At 44.5% G+C, this 24068-nt stretch overlaps 1 protein-coding gene across 5 annotated transcripts in view; it reads left to right on the top strand.

Moving 5' to 3' along the window:
• The window catches only part of MAPK4 (mitogen-activated protein kinase 4), a 138156-nt gene that overhangs the window by 43059 nt on the left and 71029 nt on the right, over positions 1–24068 (top strand). For 3 of the 5 annotated variants that reach the window (XM_017648629.3, XM_017648630.3, XM_037016628.2), the window contains exon 2: positions 3071–3212. The exons of the other annotated variants lie outside the window; for them this stretch is intronic. The gene's annotated coding sequence lies outside the window, so the exon portion shown is untranslated. The remainder of the gene's footprint in view (positions 1–3070; positions 3213–24068) is intronic. 5 annotated transcript variants of the gene reach the window in all.

Genomic DNA, 24068 nt, shown 5'->3' on the forward strand with positions numbered 1-24068 from the left:
CCCCAGGCCTAATTCTCAATAGTCTCCAATCTTCTGAAGCATAACGAACAAGTTTTTACATGGTGGACAAGTTCTTACATAGTGAATAAGTTCTTACATGGTGAACAGTGCAAGGGCAGTCATCACAGAAATTTTCGGTTTTGATCACGCATCATGATCTATAAACAATCAGGTCAAATATGAATATTTGTTTGATTTTTATACTTGATTTATATGTGAATCCCACATTTCTCCCTTATTATTATTGTTCTTATGTTATTATTATTTTTAATAAAATGCTGAAGTGGTAGGTAGATGCAAGATAAAGGTAGAAAACATAGTTTAGTGCTGTAAGAGGGCAAATGTAGATGATCAGGTGTGTGCCTATAGACTAAGTATTAATCCAAGCTAGACAAGGGCAACAAAACATCCACAGATGCAGAAGATTTCTCTCAAAACAGGAGGGTGAGGTTCTAGGCCTCACCTCTGTTGATCCCCAATTTCTCACCTGATGGCCCCCCTGCGACTGTGCCTGTCTTAGGTTGTTCCTCCCTTGAGGAATCTTACCCGTCTCTGGCTAACCAGCCATCCTCCGGGGCCATACAGGGAAATGTAAAGTTGGCAAGTGAGAGAGAAGCAATATTGTTTGAAAAGGTTAGCTTTTTACTTTTTTGCAGATTTATGCCCTGTGGCTTCTATGCCCAGCATTTGTCTTGAGGTATCTTTACCACTTGGAGGAATTATGATACTCGGTAATTTCGATATGAGGCACGAATTCTACCTAGGGGTTGTAATTATGAAGGAAGAAGAGAAGCTATAGAAGTAGCAGATGGAAGAAAACATGGGAAGATTGATTATTTCTTTGACATATCTTCTTGTAGTGTAACATGAGCGTATATAGGTTTTAAATTACTAATTAAATTGTGTGCACACGTTAACATAATAGGAATATAGCTACATAACCAAAGCAGACCTACAATTACCAGCCATCTCCAGTGAAACCAAGAAAACCAGTTAGGCACCCTAAGCATTTGTGAAAACTTATCAATGATATAATGGATATTGTCTAACTGAATTTGAATATTTTGAGAAAAATCAGACAAATTAACACATTCCTAGGAACTGTTCACATCCCATATGTTCTTTTAACAGTAGATAGTCTATAGTCGCAAGATTTTGGAGCGCTGCAGCTTGCACTTCTCCTAATTCTTGGTTGAGTTCCGACAGTATAGATCCAGTCAAATTTGTTGTTTTACTGTATGCACAGGCCAGCTTAGATATCTCCTTCTTCATTCCAATGGCAAGTCCAGGAACTGGTGGGATGAATGCAGCTACAACTGCAACAGCACCAGGATCTTTGTTGAAGTTTTTTGATGATCATCTTCTGGAATGACTCTTCCAGAGAATGTTGATGTTTGAAGTTCTTCTTCATATTGTATCTTAATTCTTTTTCTGGGTAGCCAAATTAGGCTTTGATCTTCTGTATAAACACAAACAAACCCTTTGCTCCACTTTGATATGCCCTTTATACCATTGTGAAGAACTTATTGGAGATCACCACACAGGAACTGCTTTTTTTTTTTTAAGAGAAAGGAATATTATCAGAAAAATGTACTTCCATAGCTGATCATCTGACACCCTTTAAATGATCAAAATTAAGGATATTTAAAGCATGCATTAATCAGTGATTTGCAGTTAGTTTTATCCTATCAGGGAGTAATCCCCCTTTTCTTTCTTTCTTTTTTTTTTGTTATCATTAATCTACAATTACATGAAGAACATTATGTTTACTAGGCTCTCCCCTATACCAGGTCCCCCCCACAAACCCCCTTACAGTCACTGTCCATCAGCATAGCAAAATGTTGTATAATCACTACTTGTCCTCTCTGTGTTGTACAGCCCTCCCCTTTCTCCCAACCCCCATTATGCTTGCTAATCATAATACCCCCTTTCTTCTTCCCCCCCTTATCCCTCCCTACCCACCCATCCTCCCCAGTCCCTTTCCCTTTGGTACCTGTTAGTCCATTCTTGGGTTCTGTGACCCAAGTGGGCTAAAGTCATTACATGTTACTTTTGTTGAAGGACTCTTAAAAGTGAGTAATTATCAGTGAGTTTTTCTCTTTGCCCTTGGATTTTTGCAGGTTTTCTCAAAATGAAGCATACTAGAGTAAGCCCATTCTGGGTAAAACAGTTCTCACCTAAGTAAATTGTAGGGTTCTATAATCTCAGAGGCAATACTGAAATAGACTTTTTTAACAGGCAATTTCAGTCTTTTAAATCAAAGGGGAAAAGGATTCAACTTTTCAGTTCTGCACATGGCAGGAAATATGGTACAGAGTTAAAGCACTTTATGTAGAGAAGGATAAGCTCATGGAAAACCTTATGATATTATTTTTTGTCAAACCTGACTTTCCAGGGATTAAACCTGCCTTTGAGTTTAGACCCCTACTTACTCCAGTTTGTGAAACCCTTGACAAACTCCAGTCTGTTCCACTCAGCAGTTGCACATGCGGGGGTCACATTACAGTCTCTGTTGCCGAGCTGATGATCAGTACGATCCTGGAATGAGAAGGCTTGGAGGTCACTGATTGCAGCTATCCTCGTGGACCAGTTGGATGTTAGACCAAGGACCAAACGCAGGAGCTGTGACTGGACTTCTGAGCTAACTGCCCATTTTGTGATCTAAAATCCTCTCTGAAACATTCCTGTTAAATCTTTACTCTTATGTGTAACCGTAAGACCTTTAACCAGTCCCCATCCATCTTGCTTTCTAGCTCTGTAACTCTTGTTTATAAAATTTTAGCCTGGAAGTGATGCTCCCAGTTGCTCCAATGCCATTGTTGTTTTTGTATCATCCTTGGCAGATTGTCACTTCTTCTCAACCGTGTCCCATGACAGGAAGCTCACAGCTTTATTAGGAGTCAGCCATTCCTTTGGAGAAGTGTGTCAGCCTACTCAAAAACTTCATTTGCCCTGAAACTTGCTTTTCTGATATATATATATGTATCTCATATGTATATATGTATATATACCTGGCAGTTCTTTTTACCCTCTGGATCAACCCCATTTAAATTTGATCCCTCTTCTGCAGGTAGTCCTTTGAATATTTGAAGCCAGACCACCTCCATCTCCAGCCTTAATGTGTTCAGTGCTCGCATCATCCCTCATATGCCGTGGTTGCCCCTCGCCTGCCCTCTGGCTTCCTTGGTTTTGATGAAAATAAGCTTGATAAAGTGAGTAAACCAAACTAGTTATCATACTCTGCACCTTCTCACATTGTTCTTTTTCCATTCCTCCCCATTTCACTGAAAGCTGTACAAGATACCACGAATAATGGCTTGATCAATGTTAGGAAAAATAAGAGGAATATACAGGCTCTTAAGCTCTATTTCTCTTCGTATGTTTCTGTATCAAAATGGCTTTTAAAAATAATTATGCCATAATAATTCAGATATTAATCTGGGATCCTCTAAGACCCTCAGGACTTTTCCAATGGTCATTCCTATATTTCAGATCTTTATAATAAAACTGAGAGTAAGTGCTGCATCTTTATTTACCCCTACTACATTTCCCTCCGCTTTGAGGATTCTTGTGGTTTTGAATTATCTCTAAAATATATCGAGGTACTTTTAAAGTCTGTTTCTATCTTCGGAGGTGTTAGAGCCCACAAGCAGCAAATAGGCACCACCTATAAGCCTGATGAGAAAGCATTTGCTCCTTTGATAAGCACCTCATCATCATAATGGAGTGAGCCCTATGTGGGACAGGTGGCTGAAGGGATGGATCAGGATAAATAAGACTCTTCCATACCTTCAGGGAATTGCAAAGCCTATGCCCTGCAAAATGCCATCTGAAAGTCAGTGTGTTGGACATTTGACCCCTCCTAAACTCAGGTTCTTGGTTTGGATAACTACCTTTGTATAGCATGTCTTTCTATGACCCAAGTGGGCTAAAGTCATTACATGTTACTTAAGCAAGAAGGTGAATGTAAACTGAGAGGTGCAGAATGTATCATTATAATTAGGACACCACACTGCAAAAAGAAAGAACTATTTGAGGATCTTTTGTGAAGATTCAAATTTGTATAAACCTAGATTAACATGACCCAGCCAGAGATTCCCAGCTAAAGTGTACAAGATCCTATATTACATACCAATTAATCTGCAGTTATGGTGTCTGTTACTAATGCAAGAAAAATGAAATGGTGTGCCATGATTTGTTTTTCTGTGAGTCATGATATTTACCCAACATTTGATCTGCCTCATCAAAATTCAGGAGTTTGCATTAAACTAGACCTGGAATCCTTGACTCACCCATTGAGATAAGCAAATCTGTTATCATTGATGGCTGCTCCTGTCTTCCTGTGTCTTTTCAGTAATCCTTCCTTCCCCAGTGCAGTGAACACACTCATACTCTTGCGGCATTAGTTCTAAGCACCTCACCCTTTTACTAAAGCTGAGAACTCTAAGCCAGATTGATGTTTCTCTCCCTTCCCTTCCTTGGTCCTTTCACAGTGTTGGTGAGAGAGGAGGCACAACCCCAGGCTGGCCACAGGGGCTTGACATGAGTTGGGACGCTGGACTGTGCTTTGTAGTTGCCAGCTGTGGGACAGAACGAGGGTATTGGCTCTCCCGAGGACATGCAGACCATGCAACCTCTTTATTTGGGTTGGCAACAGTAGTCATGCATTGCAGTTTTGCTGAGGCCTGATCAGTTGCTGAATATTTATTTGTCCCAGAGATTATTTAGTTATCCTTAGGAATCCAGGCCCTCTGGCCAACTTTCCTCCCTTGGCATGCATTTCCAGTGGGGAATGTGACTGGCCCCTTCTCCTTTCAGGAGGGGCCTCAACGGTCATCAAGTTGGAAGCATTATAGTAGAAAAGCAAAGTGGGACCCCAGAGGACCTCTGGCTTGCTGACAGACAGGAGCATACCTGAGTCTAGAATTTGGATCTTCTGATTCCAAATCCAGCATTCTTTCTAGAATCTTGCAAACTTTGGGGAACATATAATTACCTGAGGAATATATTTAATAAGGGGCAGAATCTTAGGTCCTCTCCTTAGAAATTTTCTATCATGAATTCTGCATGTTGAATGTGTACATTCATGATCTGAAATACGGTGCATTCACTAGATCATACTGACTTAGTCAACATTTACTCTCTACTTGTTTCCACCTGGGGAGGGAAGTTAGGTTACACAGTTAGAGGTGAAGATCCTTGTATATCCTTACTTATTTAAAAAATTATAGCACAAAGAACATGATAATAACATTAACGTAATTTATAGAAAGAAGAATAATCCACCCATAGCCCAGCCCCTATCAAACCATCTCTATTTTCCCTTCCATCTTTGGAAAGATTATCCATGGACTTGGGTAACTATGAACCTAATAATTACTTCATCTTATTTTTGTTTCTTTTGATCTAAGGAGCCTCATTGCTATTTGTCTTGCTAGGAAACAGGACCCTCAAAAGCTATTCAACAGGAAAAATTGTATTGAATTTTATTGAGTATTTGCTACATTGCTGGGCACTGTGCTGTGTCTTTCTCATTTTATCATTTAAATTCAGTCATTTAATCATATCCACCTTATGAAAAAGGTCCCCTTATCCCAGTTTTCCAGATGAGAGAACCAAGGCTTGGAAAGGCTAAGAAAGGCCAAGTTTTCTGGTTAGTAAGCAATAAAGCTGAGATTCAAATCCTCTGACTCCCAATCTTATTCTCTTCCTCACCACACTGCATTGCAGACATGCAGACAAAAGACAGGAGATGTCTGACCTTCAGGTCCTTGTCTCCGTGAAGAAAGGAGACCTAAACAGCAAACAACCAGAGGACAAAAACAGGAAGTGTGCTTAAGTTCTAAGATGTGTGCTAAAGATACAGGTGTTGCGATGAACTGGAGAACTAAGCTCTTAATAGTTCAGGGTATAAATGCTACCAGGAGCAAAATTTTTCCCAGAAATGAAATCTCCATTGTCCTGGGTGAGTTAGTTTTAAAATTGTTCTTATGATATCCTTGGAGTTTCTTCTCTCCCTCTTTTCCACATGTCCATGATACTTTTGTCTCTCTTCTTCATTTGGCGCTTGGCATTAGCACATGCCATCAGTTCATTTGCTACTCATCACCCCCGGTGACAGCAGCCAACACTTGCTATCTTGTGCCCTGTGCTGTGCTAGGCATGGAAGATACTTAAGTCTCTGCCATTGAGTGTTTGCAGCCTGTCTGGGTTGACAGGACAGGATTATCAAACCAGTTAATAGCCCTTACAGTTCACTGTGATCTCAGTGGACTTTGTAAAAGGGAAGGCAAGGATGTAGGCCACCAATTAAGAGGACAGATCAGAAGTGAGCAGAAGAGCAGGAGGACGGTGAGGCCATGAGCCCTGGGTGTGGCCCGAGGAGGAGGAACTTGTCTTCTACAGAAGGCAGGTCTGGAGAGGAGGCCTTGTGGGAGGGCTGACGTCACGCAGGGAGCCGTGGAGAGAGTGCTGGAGGCAGGTCCCTCTCCCTGCCTGGTCCACAGCCTCGGGAAGGGGCTCTGGGTCCAAACACATCTCCACTGGGGGCCTGCCCCACTCAGTGCACACTGGGCACATGGGGCAGTGGGGTTCCCTGGGAAGCAGGCTTTGGTGATGAAGATTTGTGTAAAGGTGATTTGTCAGGGAGGGCTTTTGGGAAGAGAGAAAACAAGCAGGATTGAGAATAAGTTGGGCTGTGAGGCAGTCCCAGCAATAGCCTTGTCTGACACTGGGGACTTCTGCAGCTGAAATGGGTTTTCAGAGTTGCTCCAAGTTGGAGGCCTTTAATACTTCAATGTCAGTTTGTCCTTGGACATGGGTGGCTTTGGGAAGGGAGCACAACCTCACCTTTCTTCCCGAGGCAGTTCTTAGCAGGGGCAGCCCCCACAGCGGCTGGGGCAGTAAGCCCTTCATTCCAGAAGTGGCTCCTGGGCAGCTCATACAGAACCCACCATGTAGGCTCTCCAGAAACACATGGCTGGAAATAGCAAAGTCTCAAATGGTACCGGGTCTCTGACTTTTGACTGGGGCATAGGCAAAGGAGGTTTGGGACTGAGGCATTTGTTTAAAACAGTAATTTACCAGACCAAGGACCATTTTGTGAAACTGCCAAGTAGATAGGTTTTAGGCTTTAAGAGCGTCATTCTTCATGAGAGTGAATGGCAGTATTCCTGAGCCAATTACGATTGTTGGGGAGGAATTAGTGACCTGTATGGTCAGATAAATGGTACCATGTCAGATACTGTCCCCAAATATTTTTTTTTTCAAAGACAGAGTCTTGGAATAAGATAAATATCCCCTGTGTACACAACTGTTATTAGTTCATTAAGGAGATAGCGAAAGAAAGAAAATGAATAGTTTGCCTGCCTCCCAGGAGCTGAAATAGCTCTTTGGGCATTGTTTTTCAGCCTTGAAGAAAGCTGTAGGAATTTAAGAAAGGAGCATTTACTCTATTTATTTTGTTCAGAGATGGGGGAAATCTCCCTGACATCTCAGGGCAGGAAGTGGCTGATCCCAAGGCAGAACCTGGGCCAGCCGGGTCTCAGCACTTGAAGCTCCAAGTTCTTGGAGCCAGGGGGAGAATGGATCTCAAAAGAATGATAAACGTTATACAGAAGTGTACAGTTTTCTACAAACTCATTTAGATTCCTCCCAAATCTTCTTGTCCTCCAGACTTTCCCATCTGTTTAAATGGAACATAAACAACCAGTCAGTCAAGCAAAACACTTAGGACTCTTTTTTTTAGTGCTCCCTGCCCTCTTTCCTTACCATCAGCAAAGCTTACTTCCACTGCCAGAATGCATCTCACATGTCTCTCCACCCTCCACCTTGACCCTAACATCCAAGTCCAAACCCCCCAGCACAGCCCACCTGGACCACCTCAGTGACCTCCTTACTGGTCTCCTTCTGGTCACTCTTGCCTCCTCCCCAGTATGGTCTTCACATTTCTGTAATCAGCCAGAGCAACTTGTAAACTTACCAGTTAGATCACATCACTCCCCTGCTTGAATGCATCCTGGCTTCCTGGTACACCAGAATAAAGTTAAAACTCCTGTGATGTACAAGACTCTCTGTGATCCACCTCTTCAACTTTGTCCCACAGTGTTCTGGCTTTAGCCCTGATCATCTCTTTCCTGAATATACCATACCCTTTCCTGCCTCAGGACCTTTGCACTTGTTGTTTTCTCTGCCTGGATTGCTCTAACTCCAGCTGTTTATATGGATTATTCTGTCTTAATCGTTCAAGTCCCAGCCCAAGGGATATGTTTTCAGAGAGGCCTTTTAGCTAAAAAAATCCTCTCCCCTGGGGTTTGTTGTGACATTACCTATGTCCATTCCCTTCATGGCCCTTCTCAAAATCCAATTTTTTTTTTAAATCTCTGTTTCTTTATATGTTGTCAATCTTCTCTCACTGCAGCATGAGTTCCACTGGAGCAGGGACCTGTCTGTTTAGTGGTGTACTGTTGTATCTCAGTGCTAACACCATGACAGGAACATAGTAGGCATTAATCAGCATGTGGTAAAAGAATGAGTGACTATATGAATTTATGGGTTTTTTTAGGGCCTGTTGAACAAATGGAAGCAGAATATAAGAGCACCAGCCAAATTATGATTTCAAAATTACATTTTGGAGACTTATTCATAAAGTTATAATTGGCAAATACTTTAAGGTTCAAGAAGAGTTCACTGTTAAAAAGGAAATCGGCATGTGAGTAAATTGTAGTACTCCATAGGATGGTGCTGTGTATCTCGCAGAGGGAGCAGTCACTTCATTCACAATTTTTTATAGTATGCTGTTTATAAAACAGTATGTACTCTATAATCCTATTTTTCTTTTTAAGAGTATCATTATATATATTACATAGCAAAGGCTAGAAGGATGTTACCCAAGTGTTAGCCAGTATTATCTGGTTAGCCAGCATTCTTTTTATCTTTTTTTTAATCTTTCTTATCTGATTTTTATGTGGTGAATTTATCTTTTTTTTTTGAAAAGCAGCAATCCTTTTTGTTGTTTTTCTTTTTAAACATACCAATGGTGAATCCTTTTGTGAAGTAAGCAATGAGCACCATATTTGTCTTTTGCCCAAATCCAACTTTTTATACCTTGGCTCACTTGCCTTTAACAAATAAGTTCTCCACATTAGGAGCTTGGTGGAGGAGGTGCTGGCAGTGGCATCAGTGATAGTATTGTTTTAGGACAAGTCCCTTCTAAGATATGCTGGTGCCCTGCCTGGAGGGCCGTCTGGTTTGCTGGCCCGGAGCAGCCTCCTGGGAAGTTCTGGCTGCCTTGTGGCCTTCCGAGAGCTTGGCTTGTTCAGAACATGACACTGGAGAGCCCCCTCGGGCATGCCCAGAGAGCTGTGAGTCAGCTCTAAGTTTTGACAAAGCACGCGGCCAGGCCACAAAACCATATCTTCTCCCTCAGCTGGTGGCACCAAATTCCATTCTAATTCACTCTCTGGGGTACCTGGAAGATGAAAAAGATTTGGAAATGAAACTTAGATCCTGGCTGACTCGTGCTTACTCAGCACGCTGGTGTGAGAAGCTGAAGCCCAGGCTGCTCTGGAAACTCGCCAGCTTTGTGCCTCTCTGAGCTGACTCAGGGCACAGGGGGAGATGCTGGAGAGGGTGCACGTCAGGAGGAACCAAAACTGGCCCTGAAAATGCATGGTCTGCATCAGGGATGGCTGGCCTCTGTGACCTCAGGAGACTGACCAGAATCCCGGAATTCTAAGCGAGAGCAAAGGTGTTGGGCATGAAATGTGGCTAGAGTTTTCTTCCTTCCTTCACCCTCTCCTCTGATCTTTCTTCTTCCTTGGTCCCCGCCCCCTGCATTGTTCTCTGAGCGCCCCTAGCTACCTCCTCCCTCCAAAGACCTACAGGAGTCAAGAACCAAAATTCTGTGAACAAATGTGCAAGGGCTGTGACACAGGCTGCAGAAGAGGCTAAGGAGTAGACTGCCTTCCTTCCCAGAGCTTACACTTGAATTAGAGACAGGAGATGTGCTAGTGTGGGCAAGACAAAGGATAAGGCATGGACGCTGGGGTAGACATGAGGCAGCAAATGCCCACATCAAAAGCCAGGCTGGATCCAGGATCGGTGAGGTCTGAAGCTTATACCAGATTGGACTGGAGTTCCTTTAAAAGAAGAGATATAAAAAGTGAGGAGCCCTTGGCTTCTGCTTCATTCGTTTCCTGGTGTGTTAGGGTTCTCCTGAGAAACAGAACTGATAGAATGTGTGTGTATATATAAAGAATTTATATATACAATTTATGTTACATATGTATATATGAAGAGAGAAAAAGAATATGTGTGTATTTTTGGATATAGATGTAGATATAGATTTATTTTAAAGGACTGGATCACTTGATTGTGGAGGCAAGCAAGTACAGAATCTTCAGGGTGGACCAGCAGGCTGGAGACCCATGAGGAGCTGACATTGCAGAATCCGAAGGCAGTCTGCTGGCAGAATTCCTTCTTGCTCAGGAGAGGTCAGCATTTTGTTTTGTTGGATGAGGGCCAGTCATATTAGGGAGTTTAATCTGCTTTACTCAAAATCCACAGATGGAAATGTGAATCTCATCTCAAAACACCCTCACAGAAACTTCCAGAAGTGTTTGACCACATATCTGAGCAGCTAAGCTGACATGTAAAATTAACCGTCACACCTGAAATCCACCTCTGAGTCAGCGGAGGGAAGGAATGCTGTGGACCAAGTGGTCAGAGAAAGCTTCTTGGAAGAGGTGGACTTGAACCAGTCTTGGTGGACGGATGGGGCTTCATGGTGCCTGCTGTCCTTGCATGTTAGGCCACAGTGCTGATGGGGGCATCTATATCCATAGCCCACTGCCAGACGCCTCGCCAGAGGCTAGAAGGATCTGGGATGGCTAAAGAGGTCAGTGGCCTTTGGCCCAAGTGGTCATCGAGGTCATTACTTGTGGCCTACTTGCCCCCATAATGTCCCAACCAAAAAACCGGTTTTCCCTTTTGCTTGTCGTATTTCTTCTCCTTTTTTTCTTCCTCCCTTTTTCTTCCTGTTTTTGCCCTCCTCCCTCAGGTTAAACCTCAGGCTGGAGAAGGCCTCTCAGGCTCACCTGAGGTCACAAGAGGCCTCCAGCAAATGACCTTCATTCCAGATCCTCAGAGGGAACCACAGCCTCTCTCCATGATGTCACTCATACACCGTGGTCTCTGATGTTCAGGAGGAGGCTTTGTCCTGCAGTCCCCAACCCTGTGCCCAAGTGGCTCTTTGCTAGTGTTAATCAGTGTACAATATCATTCGTCATGTAGGTATAATTTAAGGGAGTCTCTGTGCTCCTTGCACACGGGAGCCAGCCTTCTGGCTATTCCAGCTCCCATCAGTCTGCAAGACAAATGGGTGTTTTCCTTAGGCCTGTAACTAAGGGAAGGAGGGGCACACATTCCCTTCCTGCAGGCACCTCAGCATCCCCCACAGTCCTGGTCACGGGGCTTCCATTTTAGCCCCCTTTGTGTTTCCTCAGCTGGATCCTGCCTGGACCTCCCTCTCAGGGGAGCTTCTAAAAGCAAGATGCTGAAAAAATCATATGAGGAAAGTACAATGGAAAGCAATGGCCTGGTGAGGCCACAGGCACTCCTTCTGGAACATTCCCTCCTGTCCCCTCCCTCACCCCCACCAGCTTCAGGAAAGCCTGGGCTTTGGAGGAAAGAGAGGCTTCCGCCTTATTTCCTACCCTATGCTAAAACCCAGTCTTGAGATCCTTCTGATTTGAAAACATGGAGCCAAAATACCCTGCCACTAGGGTGCACTCAAGCCAAAGTCACCTGCCCATAATGGTCCCCTGCCTGCATTTAGCACTAGAGTGTTTAGCGCTCTTCCTCACAGCCTGATGGAGAAGACAGAGCATGTTCTCATCTCCACTCTAGGGAGGTGAGATGAGGCCCACTAGGGCCAGGGCTTGTCCCAGATGTCCCAGATCCCCTGCCCAGGAATGGTGCAAAAAGCAGGGCCTCACTTGGTCATGAGTTTAGGTGGTATGTACAGGCCGCACCAGAGACCTGGCTGCACAGGGTGCTCTCTCCTAATTTTTTGGGACCCAATGGGAGAACGTCCATGAGGAAAAGCAAGCCCGGTGACAGCAGCGCTCTCCCTGAAGTGTTAGATTCTGAGTGTGAGGCGCTGGCCCAGGAGTGTGTAGGGTGTCAGGGAGGTGACTCCCCTGTGACAGCGGGGGAGGGGATGCAGGGCATTCTCTCAGAGCAGAGGACACAGAGACCCCAGCGAATGAGCTCCACCCCGCCGCCCCACCCATCTATCCCCGCTGGTGCCCTCTGACTCTCACTCTGAGGCAAGGTCCCCAGGTGGCGGAGAGGGAGGTCTGCTTCCCGTTGCAGCTCCCCCAGGTGCCAGGTTGCAGCTGTCTCAGCTGACTGGACAGAAAAGAAGAAACCAAAATAGTGAAAATCTGTGAATTAATAAAACAGTCTTGAAGCAACCACCCCAATGTGTACAAATCATAAAGTAATTAGAAGTGTGAAGAATTCTATCAGCTTGGCTGTTTCCAAATCCAGCATTTGATCGCTTTAGGAGGCCAAGGGCTGGCAGGCCACGGGGAGTAGAAATTCTTTCCATTGCATCTGATCTGGCCTCCCTGGAGCCTGGGTCTCTTGAAATCCTTTCAGGGTCCTGGCAGTTTTCCCAAGGACCTTCTAAATCAAGTGTGGGTCTTCTGAAGGCCCATTACATGCATGCAGCACCTTATCCCAGTAGCATTTTATATTTTAGAATAAAACTGGAAGGTTTCATAGTGTTTTCTGGATTCATGGTCTTATTTAATCTCACCACCACCAAATATTTTTATGTCAGTGTTTTGCAGAGAAGGAAATCAAGGCCCAGAGAGTGAAGCAATAGAAACCTAACTCCAAGAGCTAATCGTAGCAGAACAAGGGCCAGAGCTGGGGTCTCCTGACAACCCTTCAACCTCCTCCTCTCTCACCCACATTCCTCTTTTGGATCCTGCTGAATCTCTCAACAGTGCTAGATATTTGTTGCTTGCATTTCTCATGACTAACATTTTGGCCATGGTATTAAATTTAGGTAAGTTGTTCAACCCATTTGTTTGAATAATAAACTAAGGCTCCTCAGGTAGTGTTAGCTAGTTGTTGATTTTAATTTCATTTTACATCCAGATCAGACTGGGGAGGAGAACAGGATCCATTTTCCTTATCTTTTTGGAAACACTATGGAAAGCAATTTCAGAACTTGAGTCTTGTCATCTTTTTAGTGTGAAAGGATAGAAAAAAATAGTAGGTTTAGAGTTTCATTGTTCACCTTGTTCTTTCTGATAGGTGGGCTTTTTTAAGAGTAGGTGCTCACATTTAATAATTCAAGGGAGGGTGTTTCTCAGGACCGAAAGGCAGCATGCTCAGGGATAGAAGTTCTGAGAGCAGAAATCTGAGCAGAACCCTGAGTCAAGTAACGAGTTTGACGTGTGTTTAATTCCCCAACCGGTAGTGAAAGCTCCCGGGAGGATGAAGTTTACATGGTTCCCAGCCAGATGGAGCAAACAACAGTGTGATTAAGTTACACGCATTAGTTGGCTCCACAACCAGAATAGAAATGTACACGTTAATTTGGGATGGAAAGTTTTCAACAAAGCAGTGGCTGCTTGCACAGACTTGTCTCTGGGCCTCAGGTTTGGCCAACAGCAAAGCAGTATGCAGGAAAGGAGACTGGAGAGTCAGTCAGGGCTGGCTACAGAATTTGAGGGGCCCGGTGCAAAATGAAGATGAGGGGCCCTTGTTTGAAAATTAGTAAGAATTTTACGACAGCCGCAGCAGTGTTCGGCCAAGTGCAGGGTCCTTCTGAGCATGGGCAGGGCGCTGTGGGACTGTGTACGTCCTATGCCCTTGATGCGGGCTCTTGTTGAAGCCACTGCAGGATATGAGCCCAGAGCTATGCGATTCTGTGTGCACCAAAGGCCACTTGCCTAGGTCAGAGATGAAGGACATTCAGCTTATATTTCTGGAGTCACTCAAATGCCCCAACTGTGTTCCAAGCTGCAGAGATTTAGCAGTGAGAAAGCTAGAGCTGCTGGCTCTGTGGTTATAGCTGATGGCTCTGGCATCAGACCATCAGCTTACAGAATTTTTTTAATTGAAGTATAATTGGCATACAATATCCTGTTAATTTCAAGTGTATATCATAGTGATTCGATATTTTATGAATTACAAAACAATTCCCATGATAACTCTAGTTACCATCTGTCATCACAGTTATTACAGTATTATTGACTATATTCCCTATGCTGAATGTTATATCCCCACATCTTATTTTATAACTGGAAGCTTGTACCTCCTAAACCCCTTCACCTATTTTTCCTGCTTCCCAACACCTCCCACCACTCTGGTAACCAACAAGTTTTTTTCCTGTATCTGTGAGTCTCTTCCTATTTTGTTTGCTCATTTGTTTTATTTTTCAGATCCCACATATAAGTGAAATCATACAATATTTGTCTTTCTCTGTCTGATTTGGTATAATAATCCTCTAGGTCCATCCATGTTGTTACAAATGGCAAGACTATTCATTCTTTTTTATGGCTGAGTAATATTCCACATATATATATATACCTCATCTTCTTTTCCATTCACCTACTGGTGGACACTTAAGTTGCTACATATCTTGGCTACTGTAAATAATGCTGCAGTGATAGTGTAAATACTACCTCTGCATAAGGGTACAGTTATCTGTTTGAATTGGTGTTTACATTTTCTTCAGTTAAATATCCAGAAGTGGAAATGCTGGATTATATGGTAGTTTGATTTTTTTATCTTTTTCTGGAACTCCTATACTGTGCCTGCACTAATTTACATTCCCACCAACAGTGTATTAGAGTTCCCTTTTCTCCGCATCCTCACCAACACATTATTTTCTGTCGTTTTGATAATAGCCAGTCTGACAGACATGAAGTGATATCTCACTGTGGTTTGGTTTTGATCTGCATTTCCCTGATATTTAGCAATGTGGAGCACCTTTTCATATGTCTGTTGGCCACCTGTATTTCTTCCTTGGAAATATGTATCTATTCAAGTCCCTGCCCAGTATGTAATTGGGTTCTTTGGTTTTTTAAATATTGTTGTGTTAAGTTCTTTATATATTTTGAATATGACCCACTAATTGGATATATGATTTGCATATATCTTCTCCCATTCATTAGGTTGTCTTTTCATTTTGTTGATGGTTTCCTTCACTGTACAATCTACAAATTCAGTGCAATCCCCATCAAAATACTGATGGCATGTGCAAGTGTCTGGATACTTCAGGCTTTAATGAATGTTAGCCAAGAGGGCAGGCAGGTAAACAGTGTGATGGACAGCAACGGGAGCACACATGAGGGAGCTGGAGGACGGGAGGCTGCCCTTAGGGGCATGCAGCCTGCCTGGATCCTGGCTCCTGGCTCCATTCCTTTTGGAAGGATTTGGAGACTTTGTGGGGACAGGGGGTTCTTACACCACAAAGCCATTTCCTCCTTTCACTTCCATTAGACCAGCCCCTCCTGGCCAGGGTGCCCTGCATGTAGGTGCTGACCTGACCCAGCCTCTCTGCCCACTATCTTCTCCTGATCCATCCTTCAGGGTACTAAAATTCTTCTCTCCTCCAGTTCTGCATTTGCCAGGTCCTCACCGATCTGGGGCGCAAAGCTCAAACTCCTTAAACCTGTTACTCACAGGCCTGCCCCATCAGACCACACTTGCCTTGTTGGCCATCCCCTCCTGTCACTCTGTTGTGCAGAACCAGCTTCTCACCCTTACCTCATCAGCCTCCACATTTGTTTCATTCCCCTGAGCCCCTCACTTGTCTTTGCAGTTTCAATCCAATTCCACAGACATGCACCTAGTGCCTCTTTTTGCATCCCTTCTGGAACAAAGTACAGTGGATCCACATCATTCATGGATTCCGTATTTGCCATTCGTCTACCCACTAAAATTTATTTGTAATCCCAAAATCAATACTCATGGTGCTTTCACTGATATTTTTGGACATGTGAAGAGCAAAACAGCAAAAAATGTGAGTTGCCTAATGTGCACATTCCCAGCTGAGATCCTGCAAGGCCGTACCCTGCCTTGTTGCCACTGACACTATAAACAAGCATCCTTTCTGTAGTCTAGTTAGTGCCACTTTTGTGCTTCTTTGGTGCTTTTTGTTGATGATTTTGCTGTTTAAAATGCCCCTAAGTGTAGAGCTAAAGTGCTGTGTAGTATTCCTAGGTGCAAGGAGGCTGTGTGATGTGCCTTATGGAGAAAATAGTGTGATAGACAAGCATCCTTCAGGCGTGGGTTATAGTGCTGTTGACCATGGGTTCAGTGTTACTGAATGAACAATATGGTATATCCAGAAAAAGGAAGAGGGAATTCATCAAAATGTATGTGAGGCTGTTCCATTGTGACCAGAGGTTGGAAGGAACCTCACCCTGTATTTCCCCTGGGAGCAGTGGTTCTGTAGTCACTAATTCAGTGTTCGTGAATTTTTTTTTCTTTTTTTCAGATGAATCAAGCATATTTTAGTTCTTCATTTGATTCTTACATATAGTAGGATTGAGAAAGCCAATGGTACTCTTTCTGCTACTTTTATTCCTTTTTATGTTTGATTTTACCAAGAATGAAATGTACTGTTCAAACACTCTTGTCAACTGGGTGCATGGAATTTCTTCTAATTTCATCATTTTAAAATCCCAATGATTTTTAAACTGTGCCAGAAAGATATGGAGACCCTGCTGGGGGCCATTTTCCTTGGAAGCAAATATTTCAGATGAACAAACCTATTTCAAAGCAGAAGTTCATTTTTTTCTTAGGTTACACGTTTCACCTGCCATGTGGCACGAGATGAACCGATAGAAGGTGGGAGGTGCCGGAAGGGGAAAAACCTCTTTCACACATGGTACAGCTTGTGCCTCAAGCTAGTTAAATACTGTTCTGAGATGCAGGTGATGAATATGTTCTTCAATGTAATCACATTCCTTTTCTTGCAGAAACTTTTATTCTAGACACCTTCCCTATTGCAGGGTGGTATCATGCCGAGGAAATTAGGGTAGTCTGATAGTGTCTGATAGTAGCCAGTAATGACGGTATGAATAGGGTCCACGTGAGGGCAGCGTGTTGGAGAAGGATGGCAGGAACGTCCCAGAGACAGTCAGTCATGGCAGCCCATTGCTTCCTGAGAGCTGCTGAGAACTGCTACGCTCTTCATGGACTTTTGTTGTCTTCTCCACTGTTCGTGAAACTTCATAGAACGTAATTAGCACAACTAATGAGGATTAACTGCATTAAAAAAAAAAAAGGTTGGGTTTCTAGTAAGTGTCAGGCATCATTCAACCCCCTCTGGTACTTTATGGCTTCCTGCTCAGTACGGGCCAGCAGTTCCTCTGTCCTGTGACCTCATTCCACATCAGTGTCTGCCCAGTTTATTTGATGCTCAAATGCTGCCTTCTGATGCCCCTTAATTGCTACATTAACCCTCCAGGTGTGGCCCCCAGAGTGTCAGGAATTCCTTTAGAGCAAAAAAAAACCCTGTCGTCCCCTTACTGTGTTCTTCCTGGGGAAGTGGACAGTGAAGATTGCTGAAGCCAAAGGTGGAGGAGAAATTGTTTGAATGGAATGTGCTGTGGATAGATTCTGGACACAGTAGGAAATAATACAACAAAACCTTTATCAGCAAGAAACACTTCAGAGTGCCTACCCCCTCAGGGATGTTGTCAGAATCAGAGATGTTTGTAGAAGCACAAAGTGAACTTTGAAAGTGCCATGTGAGTGTTAGATGTTCTTTGCTGTTGACATCTGTGGGTGGCCTTCAGGAAGGGATCACTGGGGGGCTGCTGGTGATCTCTGGGCCTAATGGGGCCCTAGTGGAAAGGCTGACTTGGCCCTTTTCCAGCCAGGACCCCACTGAGAGGATTTCATGCTGCAGAGAGGGGGGTAAGATTTCAGATGGCCCTGAGGTCGAGGTCCTCAGGCAGTTGCCTGCTGGGACTGCCTCCTCTCTGGTGGAGGCCGTGCATTTTCTGGTCATCCTTCAAGTGGCCAGGAGTGGTGAGGGCTGGGGTCTCCGCCGCCAGTCCCCGGGGATTCTCCACAGCAGGCAGCTGCCACGGTGCACTGCAGAGCATGCACACCTGTGTTTCTTCTGTTCATTCAGGAGAGGTCAATTTTTCTTGTTGTTTGATTTCCACATAATCAGATTTGCAAAGTTTTTCTTTTTGTTTTTTCAGAATTTATTATCCTTCATCTTTTTGGAATGAGTCATTTCAGTGTCCCCCTCTTGGATTCTTTCACATCATGTTGTATTCTGGGTCTCATCATGGATATTTATGAATAATATTAAGCACTCTCTGGACTTTACTCCTTGGAGACAGAGACTGCATCTGGTTTCGTTTTTCACTATGCCTACTACAATGCCCAGAATGTCATAGATTTATTATTATCTGTTGAATTGATGGAATAATTTAATGAAAGGCTTAACGAAAGTTAAGGTCCTATATCGGGTCCCTGGGGTGACAAGGAAATGGGTGTGTCTAACTCACACTCTTCATCTGTCCCACACACCCTGTCTGTGTGGCAGGGAAGAATCAGCTCAGCTATTCTTTGTGGTGAGGGAAGAGGCTGGCTGTGGCATGAGAGAGGTGGGAAGGACACAAGGAAGTCTCCTCAAATCTAGAAGATCCTGGAGGGCATGGGGGAATCCCTTCTACTGGAAATATTTATGAAAAATGACATCCATCTGTCTGGAATGGTGGTCTGGAAATAAGTCTGCCTGGGAAGAAACAGCCGTTCTCGTGAAGCTGTGGCTGGGCCCAGTCAGGGGAATCTGGTCCTGATGGTTGTGGCAGAAAGGTCCAAGGTGGGCTGCTTCCTGCAGCAGTGAGCAGGCACTCTAATCGACTTAAACATCAACGCGTTTGGCTCAGAGAACGTTCTAGTGAATCTCTAGTATACTTGATAACATGTGAGCTTCTGGGGTTTAGACCTTTTCAACAGTCTGCCTAGGTTCAGTGGCTCACCAGGCCAAGTCATTTGGCCACAATGCTGCCAGATTAATCTCATGAAAACACCTTGACCCTATTACTTAGAAGCCCTAAGTGCCTTCATACAAGGGATAAAATCTAAATTCCTTAAATCTTACTCTGAAGTCCTTGAGGTCAGGGGCTCCATCTGAAACTTCTTACTAGTCTGGTTGGTATGACTGGGTGTGGGGAAGTTGGGGTTCCTATGGCCAGGATCCTCACTGAACTTAAACCACTTGATGATGTAGCTGGCCTGTTGTTAGGCTACCGCTTCCCCACCTTTAGGCAATGGGCTACTGCGCTATATAGAGAGCTTGGCCTGGTGCTCTGGGCAGAGGCGGAGACGCTAGAGCTCGACCTACCACTGGAGAACAAGCCGGGTAATAAACCCTTTCACCCCAAAGAAATATTCTGCTGTCATTTCTTTGGTCACACGGAATCCATAGTGAACTTGCCGGGGCTGAAACCCATTGGCAGGACACTGGGGGTGAAAGGCTAAGTGTAGGGTTGATTTTATCTATGGTCGCTTATGGAGAATTGCAAGATTATACAATTGTCTGCCAGTCAGCCAATTTTCAATACTCAGATAGAAAACAAGGGTTCCCTTGTGGGGTGTGGCTCTGCTAATTATTGGGTGGGGGTGTTAGGAAGAATTCAGGAAGCACTTTTGGGGCAGGGGGTCAGGGAACAGTAGTTTTGTTGGAGGTCAAAATTCAAGGTTTATTTTTCCCAGATCTGTGCTCTTCTAGACAGATACACCTTTTTCTGTCTCCCAGGTGCATCATTTCTCTCCTTGCCAAGTAGGCTTAATGAAAACGGCGCCCCCGTCCCTATCAGCCCACAGCAAAGACGACTGGGAATGCTCTGAGCAGCACTGGGCGCCACTCCCGAAGAGGGTGTGATGTGAGCACCTGGCACAGGAGTCCAAGTGTTGTTTGCCTGGCACATGCAACTTTTTTTCAGCCTGGCCATCAGGTTTTCTTTCCAGAAAAACTGAGGAATGTGTACTCTCAGACTGAGTTCAAGGGCAAGATGAGTTCAGTTCCAGGAGGGAGAGATCTCAGTGGTCCATTGTATTGACTTAGAAAGAGTAAACACAAGCAGTCTCTTGCTCCTTTGACATTCCTTGGCTTTTATTTTATTCTTTGATTATTGGTATGGATCACATACTGTCTTATGTTATATTTGACTTCAATCTTGTATTACAGCATCAACTCTTTTAGAGAAGGGATCATGTCATCCGTTTTGCATAAGAGGTGTTTGTGTGTTGTGGAAGAACCTATGATCTGAGACAGCCAGTTCTTAATAAGGGAACCAGAGAACAACTAGGAACCAGGAATCACTAAGGATGGAAATATATTGGTTTAATATCCAAATAATATTATTCCTATTACACCCATGTGCTTTTGGATTTCTGTTCTGAATCATTGGGCCCCAAGGACACAGGTCATTTTGCTAATTCTCCTTTCTGCGTGATGGGGTGCAGACCGCACCGGGTCTTGCAGGCTCCCAAGCAATGGTTCTCAGCCTGACTGCACACCAGAGTAGCAGGGGGAGCTCTGACACCCTGACGCCCAATTAACTGAGACTCCCTGTGGTTGGGATCCAGGCAGCAGTAGTTGTCAGGCTCCCAGATGATTCCAATGTGCAGCCAAGGCTGAGCATGAGCTAATTGAGGGCAGGGAACCTGTTTTATTGATCATTTTATCTCCAGAACCTTATAAACTTCTTGGCACAAAGTGACTATTCAATTAATGCCACACCTCCTATCAGCACCTCCTCATGGATGCCTTGTAACATCAAATAACGTGTTCTAAGACCAAGCCCAGAGCCTGTCCCTCCCTGGGGCTCCCTGTCTGTCTAGTAGTACAAGCTGGAAGTGTAGACTTCATCTTTGGTCCCCACCCTCCTGCCTCCCCCACGGTCCAGTCCTTCACAGTGCTTGGTGATTTCACAAACTAAAGACTCTACTATCTGTGCATGTGTTTCTTAACTGGCCAGCAATATCCTGATCCAACACGCTGTCACTGCTCCCCAAACTTCCTCAAAGGCTTCCTGGCCAGGCTGCCAAGTGCAGCCCAGCGGCACCAACCCGTTCTCCACACCCTGGCCAGAATCATCTGGACCAAACACAGTGTGATCTGTGTTCTGTTGATTAAAACCCTTTCATGAATTTCCACAGCTGGTAGGAGGCTAAACTCCTTACCCTGGTAGACAAGGCCCAGTGGTCTGATCCTCAGGCCCCAGGGCCTGACCTGCTTTCCCTGTGTCAGATCATTCCTGCCACACTAGCTTTCCTTTGCTTCCTTGGAGTCCATGCTCCCACCAGCCTTAGGGCCTTTGCACACCACTTCCCCGGGTCCAGAACACTCTCCCCATCTCCCTCTCCCTCTTTGCCTAGTTAATGGCTGCTGATCCTTCAGTTTTCCGCTTAACACCCCTTATCTTAGTGACACCTTCTCAGACCCTAGCCTGAAACCCTTTTTGTGGCATCAGGCCTGTTTCTCCGTGTGTGTGTGACTCACCTTCCAGCTGGGTGGTGATTTGACTCACGTCCCTGTGCCCCCCACTGACTGCAGTCCTGTGGGAGCAGGGGCTGTGCCTGATTTTGCTGATTTTATCTCCAGTGCCAAGCAAAGGGCAGAGCACCTAGAGAGTGCTCAGTAAGTACTCATAGACCAAATGCCTGGATGCTTTTGCAGAACAGTTCAGACCTCTTTGGTCCTGGAGCTCCGGCTTCTCTCGTCTTCCCTTATCTTAGGCACAGGCTGCCTCTCCTGTCCAAGACCCCTGCAGTGGTTCCTAACAGCACAGTTACATAACATATTCCACATGACATGCTGCTTTGCCCTATTTTCAGCAGCCTCCTAAAGATCTATTAATATCCACACCCATCAATTTCTTTTCTATAGGAATCTTTTTATGTTTCTTAATCTCCTTAGAACTTTCCCAATCTTAATTTTTAGGATCTTGACCTAGAGTGTGTTCTCTATTCTGCCCTTTGCCCACAAGGATTTCCAGGATTTGCTCTTTTTTGTTTTGAATCCCTTGCCTTAGTGTCCTGTGTCTTCCAGGTCCTTCGGCATGTTAGTGTTTGTGGCCTCCCCATGTTGACAGGGGGTGCTGGCTGGACTGTGTGGGGGCAGCTCTGTTTACAGATGAGAACACAAGGCCTGGGGTCACAGTCTCCAGCTCTCATTGCAGCCTCTGATTGCCTTTACTCCACTGCACACCTTCCCCTCCCCTTAAAAGCCACTATAAACTAAACCCTGTACCCAAACATTTGTTTCATAGAGCCTCCTCAAAACAATGGAGAGAGCATTGGAAAAGACCTCAATTACCTGGTCTTGTAACCTGCTAAACCATTCCCTGTTTCTGGGCTTCATTTTATTAATTTTGTATAATGAGAATTTTGGGCCAGATTGTTAAGGATCCTTCAATAATAATAATGGTAATAGTAATAATTGTAGTAATAATGATAGTAATGATATTAGCTGACTTATGTTGGGCACTGACCCATGTATCAAGCACTAAGTGTTTGACTTTGTATAGGAAAAATGCTGTGTTTTCCCTTTACTCCCACTCACTATACTGATGCCAAATATGTGCGGGGATTTCCCCCCACACTGACCAATTCTGTGACACCAGCTGGGTGTCTAACAATTCAACTGAGTTCTGACACTATCTACCTGCAGTTAGTGTCAGATCCTACAGGTTAAGGACTCAGTCCCATAAGTCTACTTTTCACTTCAGACGCCAGCTGCAAGTCCAGACTGTCACCTGTGCTTCTGACCATGTGGCTCTCCGTCAGGAGGTCTCATTACCCCCTACTTGGGTTTGATTCATTTGTTGGAGCAGTTCATAGAACTCAGGAAGACAGTTTACATACTGGATTTCTGGTCTATTACAAGAAGTATTAAAGGATGCAAATGAACAGCCTGATGAGATAATACATAAGGTGAGGTCCAGAAGGGTCCTGAAAATGGAAGCTTCTGTCCCTGTAGAGTTTGGGGTACACCTCTCTCTTGACATGTGGGTGTCTTCTTGTTCACCAACCTGGGAACTTTCTGAAACCCATTTTTGGGGGATATTTATGGAGGCTTCATCACATAGGTATGCCTGATTGTTAACTCTTCTTCCAGCCCCTCTCCGCTCTCTGGAGATTGGGAGGAGAAGCTGAAAGTTCCAAACTTCTTATCATGGCTGGTCTTGCTGGTGACCAGCTGCCTTCCAGGAGCCCACTGAGAGGCACCTCATTAGAACAAAAGGTGTTCCTGTCACCCAGGAAATTCCACGGGTGCCAGGAGCCAGGATCAAAACCCAAATGTTAGCAGGAACTGGGTACAGAGACCAATTTATGTATTTCTTTTTATTTCACATACTTGTATAGCTCTTTTAAAATTCTTGAATCCCCTCTACAAGCCTACACTGGGAATTCCTGTGGCTCCACTTTACAGAGGTTGAAATTCAGGTTCTGTGAAGTCAAGCAACTCACCCAAAGCCACAAAGCCAGGAAATGACAGAGCTCAGGTTTGAACCCAGGGGCACTGGCTCCAAAGACCCTACCCTTCACCAGATAGAGTAGAAGACAGAGGCTAGACTTTGGAGTCAAAACAGATCTGGTTTGAGGACAGACTCAGCCACTTACCAGCTGCATGACCCCAACCAGGCCACTTCTGTACACCTATTTCTCCATATCTAAAATGGGAATAATGCCTGAACTGGGTGTATTAATTTGCTTGGGCTGCCATAAGGAAATATCACAGGCATTTATTTCCTCACTGTTCTGGTGCCTAGGAGTCCAAAGTCAAGAAGTCCTGACCCAGTGTGGGCACTGGGTTCATGCCAGGTCCTTCCCCTCCCTCTGCCTGCTCCGACTTCATATCCATCCCTTTGTTCCTGGGTAGCAATGAGATGTGATGCTCTGTTGGCAGCATTCAAGTGAGCATTGGGTGGAATCTGTCTGTTTGGCAGCTATTTCTAGAGTGGAAAAAAATCTCTCCCTCATTTTAAATCATTTATAGCTTGGTT

This window comes from Manis javanica, chromosome 9, assembly GCF_040802235.1.
Source record: "Manis javanica isolate MJ-LG chromosome 9, MJ_LKY, whole genome shotgun sequence".
NCBI lineage: Eukaryota > Metazoa > Chordata > Mammalia > Pholidota > Manidae > Manis > Manis javanica.